Source organism: Capra hircus, unplaced genomic scaffold (assembly GCF_001704415.2).
Source record: "Capra hircus breed San Clemente unplaced genomic scaffold, ASM170441v1, whole genome shotgun sequence".
In the NCBI taxonomy this organism is placed as follows: Eukaryota; Metazoa; Chordata; class Mammalia; order Artiodactyla; family Bovidae; genus Capra; species Capra hircus.
In genome coordinates this window covers 24619-35451 of record NW_017213626.1, presented here as the reverse complement: position 1 = coordinate 35451, position 10833 = coordinate 24619, and the positions used below count along the sequence as shown (strand labels likewise).

The following is a 10833-nucleotide window of genomic DNA, read 5'->3' as shown; positions in this document are numbered from 1 at the left end:
ATCAGGAATACTCTCTCTCAACAGCAACGTGTCAGCCCACGAATGAACAGAGAAAAACGGAAAGTAAGAAAGCCACACTTTGTCCTTATTGTAAAGATGTCTTTCACTTACCTCAGGGGCCCACTGAAAACCTGAGCGCTTGAGACCTCCCAGGCAGCAAACGGTCACATCCTGGGGACGAGCAGAGGGAAAGGTCAGGGTGAGTCACCTGTTCCGGAACATTCTATCCCCCAGGCCCTACCTGGTCCTACCCTAGGATGCTGACCAGGCATCTCACACTCAACCAGAGCAAGTGATTGAACCCTTTTCCCTGAGCTTCTTCTCCCCCTCCCTTCTCTCAGTAACAAAAAAAAACAAATACCTCATCTGCAAATTTCCCGAACCAAAGGCTGAATCTCTGGGCCCCCAGGGACGGGCAGCCCTGGAGTCCGAGGAGAGGCAGAGGAAACAGGAAAACGACCAAAACAACAGGGCAGTGAAGAATCCACTAGATGGATTTTTTTTTTTTTTCCCAGCGCCCGCCTGACTGTGCCTAGGTGCAGAACCGGTTTGGGGCGTGAAGATTTGTGTATGTGTGTTTAAATACATTAGGTTCCACAAGAAGGCTGGGGTGGTCCCGGGGCCAGGGGCCTAAGACGCCCTTTCCGGAGCTGGCTTGTCCACCCCAGGGGCAGGAAAGCTGCTGGAGAGCAGAGCCCGCCCAGACTAGAGAGGGAGAGGCGAAAGGAGCCTGAGGCCTGTGGGTCCTGCCCACACGCTCCCTCCTGAGCCGGCGGGCCCTCACAGCCGCCCCCGCCGAGCAATTCTTGATGCGAGTGGGACCCGAGAAACCCTCCCTTTAGCCTCCTCAGGCACCGCTTTGGCTGAACCACTCTCCAGTCCTTACCTGTCCCAGTTGGCGGAGGAGTCAGAACTGCCTGCGGCTCACCTGCCCTAAACAGTTCCTGGATTAAGTGTGAGGAGGCGAGCCTGAGCGGACGAGGTCTCCTCAGGTCTGGGGCGTCTCCTCAGGTCTGGGGCGCCGCCTCAGCTCCCCCTACCGGCGTATGGGCTGCCTCCGATGGCTGGCTACCAGGTGTCGGCGCCTGCAATCTGATTGGCCGCGAGGCCGAGATGGGTGCATGTGCGGCGTTGAACCCTCCCCACCCACACCCTGTAAAGGCACCTGCTGTGGGCGTGGTCAGGCTAAATCTGAATCTGAAGAGTCTTGGGTCAAGATTGCTCAGCTCACCAAAGGCGAAGAAAAAACAGATAGCACAGTCCTCAGGGCACAGGGCTGAGAACGGCCTCCGAGTCTACCAGGGGAGTCCAGTGATGGTGTCCAGCACTCACAGCCCTCAGGGGTGACCTCCCTTAAGCAAGTTCTTTGCTTAAGGAACTTGACCATACAGTGGATCTTGAAGCCCCTCTCTTGGAATTACATTTCAATCAAGGCAGGAAGCCTGCCCCTGTTTTTCACTGTCTATTGTGAGCTGAGAATGAGCTTTACTTTTTCTTCTTTTTTCTTTTTTTTTTTTTTTTAAATTTTAGAGCTTTAGACTTTAATGGCTGAGGAAAACCGAAAAGAATTTTATTTTCTGACATGAAAATTTGTGTGAAATTCAGTTTTCGGAGTCCTTAAAGTTGGAACAGGGACTTGCCAGTTTCTTTGGTTATTATCTATGGCTGAAAACTTAATTAATCACCAATGATCATATTCACAAAGCCTAAAATATTTCTTTTTTGGCCCTTCACAGAGTCTTTTTTAAAGGCCCTGTTCTGCTGGAGTCTCCTAGTAGTCATATGGGAGAATAAAGTTTTGGTTTTGTTACAATATTTTCTTCTCTATTATATTCATTTTTCATTCTTTACTAATTTCATTCCTTCATATCGCTATAAGTTTGTTCTGTTGCTCATCTTTACGACTTTTTGAGATAACTATTTGTAGCTCTCATTTCTCTTATATCTAATGCTATAATTTACCTTAATTTGCTGTTGTTGTTCAGTCCCTCAGTCACGTTGGACTCTTTGCAACACCATGGACTGCATGCAGCACACCAGGCTTCCCTGTCCTTCACTGGCTCCTCGAGTTTGCTCAAACTCATGTCCATTGAGTTGGTGATACATCCAACATCTCATTCTTCGCTGCCCACTTCTTCTCCTGCCCTCAGTCTTTCCCAGCATCAAGGTCTTTTCCAATGACTTGGCTTTTCACATCAGGTGGCCAAACTATTGGATTGTCAGATTCAGCATCAGTCCTTCCAGTGAATATTCAGAGTTGATTTCCCTTAGGATTGACTGGTTGGATCTTGCTGTCCAAGGGACTCTCAAGAGTCTTCTCCAACACCACAGTTCAAAAGCATCAATTCTTCAGCACTCCACCTTCTTTAGTCCAGCTGTCACATCCATACATGACTGCCGAAAAACCATAGCTGTGACTAGATGGACTTTGTCAGCAAAGAAATGTCTCTGCTTTTTAATATGCTGTCTAGGTTTGTCATAGCTTTTCTTCCAAGGGCCACATAGCTTTTAAGCTCATGGCTGCATTCACCATCCACAATCCTTTTGGACCCAAGAAAATAAAGTCTGTTCCTGTTTCCATTGTTTCTCCGTACAAATTTAACTGTGTCCCACAATTTTTGCGAATAGACTGTTCATTATCATTCACTTCCAAGTATATCCTAATATTCTCTTCTAAAGACAAGACTATATATTGCATGGGCTTCCCTGGTCACTCAACTGGTAAATCATTTTCCAGCCAATGCAGGAGACACAAGAGGCCTGGGTTCGAACCGGGTCAGGAGGATCCCCTGGAGAAAATAATGGCAATCTGCTCCAGGATTCTTGCATGAAAATTCCATAGAGACATATGTTATGTGTTAATATAGATATTTCTATTTTCCAAGTGAATGGCATTTTAAAAGATGCTTCTTGGTCAATTTCTCATTATTGCATTATAGTCAGATGACACAGTCTAAATAGTATTGATCCTTTGTATTTGAAGATTTCCATTCACTTAAGCATACACCGTACTTCAGATTTCCATCTCAGTGAAGTCAAAATGAAGTGGGTGTTATGTAGAGAAAACACTTGCAATGTCTGAAATGTATATATGTGAAATGACTTCCTTTATGCTTCACAATTATTCCAGCATCTTTCAGTAGGGTACCTTTAACTAACTTCCAGGGTTTTCTCAGATTTTACCAGTTTTTCCACAAATGTTCTTTCCTAGTTCATATTTCCATATAGGATACTGAACTGCATGAGAATATATAGCAAAAAGCTACAGATACCTCCCTTAGCTTACTCTGGTCTATAGCAGTTTCTTAAACTTTCCTTGTTTTTCATGACTTTTGACAGTTTTCAGGAGTCCTTCAGGGACAGGTATTTTGCAGAATGACTCTCTATATGGGTTTGGTATGTTTCTCCTGATTGCCCTGGGGTTTGTATAATTTTAGAACTATACTTCCAAGGCAAAATATCTTTCTCATCACTTCCCATCAAGGATTCATACTATCAATATGACTTACCACTAGTTCCTCTGCTCTAAAGTTGTCTCCTTCCTACTGACATATTCTGTTCTTGGAAACAAGCCACTAAAAGCAGCTACATTTAGGGAGGGGCATGGAATCTCATCTTGAGGAAAAAGATCTAAGAGATACACAAATTACTGAGTATACAAGTTAATTGAAACTCCTTTGTAAGGAAGATCTGGTTCTCTTCTAGCCATATCTTTTAATTTTAAATTAATTAAAGTAAAGATTTAATAGGTTTCCCAGTTGGTGCTAGTGGTAAAGTACCTGCCTGCCAATACATTAGATGTAAAAGATGTGGGTTCAGAGGAGCCTGGTGCGCTACACTGATGGGGTCACAAAGAGTTGGACAGACTGAAGCCCCTGAGCACACACAAAGATTTAATAACTCAGTCACACTGCTACATTTTAACATTTGCAAAGTGCGTATTAGACAAGGACATAGAAAATATTTTTTATGGAGAATTCCTTAGTGGGTTGTTAGAGATTTGTGTTTCTACTGCAGGGGCAGAGAGACAATCCCTGGTTGAAAATCTAAGATCCCTTAATCCTCACAGCAAGGCAAAAAAAAAAAAAAGGAGAGAAACCTCCTAGATGAACACTCCATCTGAATATTCAGATAAAGGATATAAACAGAACACCTCACCGAAAAGAAACATAAGCATTTATACATGTGAAAAGCTGATCATCCTTATCAGGGAATACATGTAACAATTATTTAAAAAAAAAAATTTCTATTGCTGCAGAAATGTCTGTGAATAGCACTGACTTAGGTCATTGTTTTGCCGAGCTTTCTTCTTCTCAAATGTAATGCATATTAACACATGAAATTGATTTAACTCTGTCTCAAAAATGTGCTGTTTTTGATATTCAGTTCAAATAATGTTTTTCCATAACAATTTCTCTTAGGAGAAATAAATTATTTTAGGTTTAGAAGCAGGAGTAGGAGGAGCTAAACCACAGCATTAAAGATGCTGTGAAGTATAGAGGTGCCACGTTTGCACTTTGGGTTCCTGCAATCTTTACTCTACCTCAGCCTGTTTGCAGTTATATTGCTTCATTTTCAAACTTTGGGAGTTCTGTCGTCGTCAATTATTTTTGTGGTGTTTGTTTGGTCATGCCATAGAACATGTGGGATCTTAGTTCCACAACCCGGTGTTGAACCGTGGCCATTGGCAGTGAAAGCGTAAAGTCCTAACTGCTGAACTAACAGGATTCTCATATATTTTTCTTTGTTTCTTTCAAATATTTATTCATTTACTTGGCTGTTGCTTGGTCTTAGTTCCAGCACAAGGGCTCTTCAATCTTCATTGTAGTATGTGGGAGCAGGAATTTTAATTGTCACATGTGGCATTTTTAGTTGCAGTATGTGGGATTAATACCCTGACTGGGGATGAACTTGGACGCCTAATTTGGGAGCACTGAGTATTTCCACTGGACTACTGGGATCTCCTTCCCATGATCAAACCCAGGTCTCACATATTGCAAGTGTATTCCTTACTGTTTGAGCACCATGGCTTTGATTATAAGAACTTTGGTCAGCAGAGTGATGCCTTAGTTGTTGTTTTTTGTTTTTGTTTTTGTTTTTTTTAATACCTGTCTATGTTTGTCATAGCTTTTCTTCCAAAGGAGCTAGCTTGCCTTTAATTTTGTGGCTACATTCACCATCCACAGTGATTTTTTGGAGTCCAAGAAAATAAAACCTGCTGTTATTTTCACGTTTTCACCGTTAGTTTGCCATAAAGTGATGGGACCAGATGTCACAATCTTCAATTTTTGAATGTTGAGTTTTAAGCCAGCCTTTTCACTCTCCTTTTTTTCCATCGTCAAGAAGCTCTTCATTTTCTGCCATTAGGGTGGCATCATCTGCATATCTGAGGTTGTCGCTATTTCTCCCAGCAATCTTGATTCCAGATTGTGCTTCATCCAGCCCAGTGTTTTTCATGATGTACTCTGCATTTAAGTTAAATAAGCAGGGCAACAGTATATAAGCCTGTTGCACTTCTTTCCGGATTTGGAACCAGTCACTTGTTCCATGTCCAGCTCTAACTGTTGCTTCTTGACCTGCATACAGATTTCTCAGGAGGTAGGCCAGATGGTCTGGCATCCCATCTCTTTAAGAATTTTCCACACAGTGCTGTGGTCCATACAGTTAAAGGTCTCATCACTTCATGGCAAATAGATGAAGAAACCATGGAAACAGTGACAGACTTTATTTTCTTGAGCTCCAAAATCACTGCAGATGGTGACTTCAGCCATGAAATTAAAAGATGCTAGCTGTACAAACCTAGAAAGCACATGAAAAAGCAGAGACATTACTTGGCCAACAAAGGTCCAGGTAGTCAAGGCTATGGTTCTCCCACTAGTCATGTATGTGTGTAAGATTTGGAGTATAAAGGCGGTGTAGCATGAAAGAGCCAATGCTTTTGAACTGTGGTGTTGGTGAAGACTCTTGAGAGTCACTTTGACTGGCAGTGAGATCAAGCCAGTCAGTCCTACAGGAAATCACCACTGAATATGCACTGTAAGGAATGATACTGAAAGTGAATCTCCAATACTTTGACCACCTTATGGGAAGAGCTGACTCATTGGAATACACCCTAATACTGGAAAAGATTGACGGCAGGAGGAGAAGGGGATGACAGAGAATGAGATGGTTGGATGGCATCAGGACTCAATGGAGTTGAGCTTGAGCAAAGTCCAGGAGATGGTGAAGGACAGAGAAGCCTGGTGTTCCACAGTCCATGGGATCGCAAAAAGTGAACATGACTACCCAACAATAAATTATTGTTTGTCTTACTTGATGTTTTTCTTGATTCTGCAGTTTTTCACTGCTAATTAAATTTGTTCTTTGAAACTCATGGAAGGTCTGGGACCTACAGATTTTCTACAAATAAGAGACAGGGTACATTGGTGGGGGGTGAGCGGGGAGTGGTCTGTCACTGTGAAAACCCTGAAGGGTCCTGCTCAGTTATATGCTGAAACAGACTGACAGTGCCAAGTGTTTGGTTGGAATGGAAATGTCCATACCGTTAGTGGAAATACACATTGCTTCAATCAGTTTGGAAAAAGCATTTGACTGTACCTGCATATTAGAATGTCTCAGTCAGTAACATCTGCCTACAATGGAGGAGATCCAGGTTTGAATCCTGGGTCAAGAAAATCCTCTGGAGAAGGAAATGCTAACCCATATCTTATTCTTGCCTGGGAAATGCTAACCCATATCGTATTCTTGCCTGGGAAATGCTATGGACAGTGGAACCTGGTGGGCTAGAGTCTATGGGTTTGTAAGAGTTAAATACCACCTAGCAACTAAACAACTACCACATGCGTTATCAGAAAATCTCAAGTCTGGACATACAGATATAGCTATCCTAGAGAAATTACTGTGAAAGAAGCACACAGGTTCATAGGCAGCTTATTCAAAAAGCCAAAATAAGAGCCTCAAATTTCAGGCACAGTAAAATCGACATAGAAGTCTATGCCCATTCATCCAAGGGAATTCTACCCAGCAAGGAAAGCGAATGTTCCACAGCTACATAAAATAAGGATACAAAGGCATCTCACTTATTTAAACGAATACCAAGACCAGGGGAACAGAAAGTCTAATGTGTGATTCTATTTATTTAAAATTTGAAACCAAGAAAAGTGAATCCCTGGTGCTAGAGTTCAGAGAAGTGGTTCGCTTGAGGAGCAGAGTGGCCAGGAAGGAACATGGAGATTTCAAAGCTACTTGATAGTAGAGAGATGAAACAAGTGCAATCTCATTTACAGTAAAACTAGCCTTTATTTTCTTGGGCTCCAAAATAACTGTGGATGGTTACTGATGCCATGAAATTAAAAGATGCTCACTCTTGGAATAAAAGCTATGACAAACCTATACAATGTTTTAAAAGACAGACACATTACTTTGCCAACAAATGTCCATAAAGTCAAAGCTATGTTTTTCCCAGTATTAGACGCAGATGGAAGAGCTCCATCATAAAGAAGGCTGAGTGCTGAAGAACTGATCTTTTCAAACTGTGGTACTGGAGAATGGAGAAGACTCTTGAGAGTCCCTTGGGCTGCAAGGAGATCCAACCAGTCAATCCTAAGGAAAATCAACCCTGAATATTCCGTGGAAGAACTGACGCTGAAGCTCCAATACTTTGGCCTACTGATGGGAAGAGTCAACTCATTGGGAAACAAACAAACAACAAACAAACAAAAAACCTGATCCTGGGAAATATTGAAGGTAGGAGCAGAAGGCATGACAGAGGATGGGATGGTTGGATGGTATCAGCAACTCAATGGAATGTGTTTGAGCAAGCTTCAGGAGATGGTGATGGACAGGGAAGCCTGGCATACTGAAGTTCATAGGGTCACAGGAAGTCAGACACGACTGAGCAACTGAACAACAAAAGCCAGGCAGGGCCTTTATGTACAGCTGGCTGAACCTCAATAGGGCTTTTTTTGAATTTCTGGAGGAGGGTAGAACATAATTTTTTAGCCAGATCCCTTGCTGCAACACGTCTGGAATATTTTGTGTTCACAGACAATTTTCTTTGCAATTTTTCTGGGTGGTGCTTGGGAGTCAGTGTTCCTCACAATGGTGGATGCTGTCTCTCTCAGTCCCAGCTGAACTGAACTTTGGATCATGACCTCTGTTTCAGGAGACAACCCTTGCAATTGCTCTGGCCTTTTGAATGATTGATGATTCTTGGTTTGGTTATCTGTCTTTTCCTTCAGGTTCAAATACTGTAGCCAGCACTTGGAACATGGAAAGACCCTCCTGTTCCAGTGCCTCCAAGCGTGATTTACAAAGGATGTCACCAGTTAGAAAATTTCGAGGCAAAACAGACAAAGCAAATTGTTCATGTTTCCATACCATGTTCTAAAATACGCCTCTGCATTGCCAAAGGTTGGCAATCTGTCATTGCAAACACGGCACACATAGGGCATTTTGCCAGGTGTGTGACTGTTCTTCATGTGCTGTAAGAGAACCTGATCTGTTTTGAAGGACAATTCACAGATATTACAGACCGTGGAGGGCTCCCAGGAAGCGTGGACACTTTCAAGGTGACACTGCAGCTGGAACGAGGTGGGAAACTGGCGGTGGCAGTGCTGGCAGGTAGTGTGGGTTTCCCAGCTGTCTCCCTTCTGCCTCTCAAGCTCCAGATGGTTGCTCAAGTGGTGCTGGGAGCCAGCCCGGGAGATCCCAGCCATGACAAGATCATGCAAAACTCGAGGGACTCCCTGGGCCATCCCATCCATGACAAGGTCATGCGGAAGAGTCCTGATAAGCAAGGCCTCAGGACTCGACGGACCCCCTGGACCTGCTGGAGCATCTACCCCAAAACCAGAATCTGTCTGTCTTACTATTTTATGCCTTTCACCAACTCTTAGCATTAACAGGGGGCTGTACCCAACCACCTTTCTCTGGAAAGAGTTACCTTAGAGCTCTAGTTGATAAATCTCCTGGGCAGGAAAAGAGTGTTTCAACCCCCCTGTTTGCATTCTAGCTTACCTGGCAGATTGATCCAGACTCTCGTAACATTGTTGAGCCAATGCTTGCTGCCAAGTTCTCACATCCCTTATCAATTGTGTTCCTGGGAGTGCATATAGTTAAGATATAGAAATACCAAGCAGTAGCTTTAGCATTAGCAACATTAGACTTTGAGTTAATAAGTTCTTTCTTTGTTGTAACCCACTGACTCTTTGCTCCATAAAAATGTAACTCTGTACTTTAAGGGTAACACAGACTAGGAATTTACAAAGAAACACTTTAAGGAACAATTATTGTTCTGGATGGCCAATCTTTATCAAAAAGAGGTCATAAAATATCAACAGGCCTCCAGGCCAGAAGATAATGTACAAAAAGTAAGACTCTTGCAGGAAGGAACCTGATATCCGTAAAAGTTATTACTGATGGAATGTTGAGTTGACTCTGCATTTTCCACCTTGCTGTATGTATAACTCAAGGGATAAAAGCCTCGAGGAAACGGAGTAAACAGGCCTCGCCCACTGAAGCTTGGTCACCACGTGTAATTCTTTCCTTATTTCTTTCTTTATCTTTGTCCATTTGCTGACGTCGTCCATCCTGAGGATATCCCTGCATTCTCCTGAGGCTTGACCTTGTCAACGTTGGTCATAAACGACATGTTTTAGAACTCTCAAGCAGCTGAGGCATTTAAAGGCTGTGTGAGTCTTCTGTTCTGGCTGCCATCTCTTGTATGCTGCCATAGTAAAAGTCATAGTAGCATGATCAGATTTCCTATCATGGGGTCAACAGTCTTGCTCTGACTTGCAAGAGTCAAAAAGTCCATTTTCTCCAGCCCTTACAAATTACATGTTCTTTCTGGATCCATAAGATGGAAGCATGCCTGGTCATTGGCATGAGTCTGTGAAAATGATGCCCCTCCATGAACATGGCTCGGTGAGGTCGAGGAATCTTCCAAGGTCATAATCGTGTTTTTTGTAGGAGAGATACCTAGAGGGGCCATGATGGAGGGATGTCTGCCTGGGATTCCATCACCGAGTCTGGGTCTTTTGGAATTCCCCCTTTTAAATTTCACACCTGAAGTGGGACCTCGCTTTGAATTAAGAGGGCTTTCATCCTTGCCTCCTAATGAGAGAACAGCTCCAGAGAGACAGTGAAGCCTCGGAGAGAGCAATCCTGTATTGTGAAGGACAGTTTCCGGAGAGTTCATTTTATAATCAGGTTTAGGCGAAGGCCCAGAAATAATAGAACTGCCTTTTCCTCCCCATACAGACTCAGAAGCTGGTGAAATGGCAGCTGGATCTGTTGCTGAGGTCATGAGATTTGCAGGTTGCAACGTGCAGGAGGGATCTGGACTCACATGGCCCTTCTTTCTTCTTGAAGATGAGTCCCTGGTCACTCTGTTCAAAAGGTTAGAAATGACTGGCTTTGAAGTTGAAATCACTCCAACATAGAGGGTTTCAGCATCCTCACTGACATGCTCCACTCCAACAAAGATGACTTCAGCATCGTCATCGTCCTCATCTCTGGATTTGGACATGGTCGTCTTTTTCTCGGGTTGTGGTGGTGCTTGTGCTTCCTCACATGGGAAGAGATGGGCCATTTGCAATCACTTTTGGTTTCAAGTGGCGCCTTCTAGTGTTTTTTTCCACCTAAAAGCAATCATCAGAAAAGGTCATCCCCTCTTAATTCAGGTGTCACTCTCTGTGGTTTTAGTTAACCCTCAGATGTTCACCAAGAATATTAAATGGAAAACTCCAGAAATATGTAACTCGTACATTTTAAACTGCAGGTAATTCTGAGGAGTGTAATTGGAATCTCACACCACTCTGCTTCCTCCTG

At 43.2% G+C, this 10833-nt stretch overlaps 1 pseudogene; it reads right to left on the bottom strand.

The window, feature by feature from the left end:
- Nucleotides 1–111: 111 nt before the first annotated feature.
- Nucleotides 112–10594, bottom strand: LOC108635310 (annotated as a pseudogene).
- Between the last annotated feature and the right edge of the window lie 239 nt (nt 10595–10833).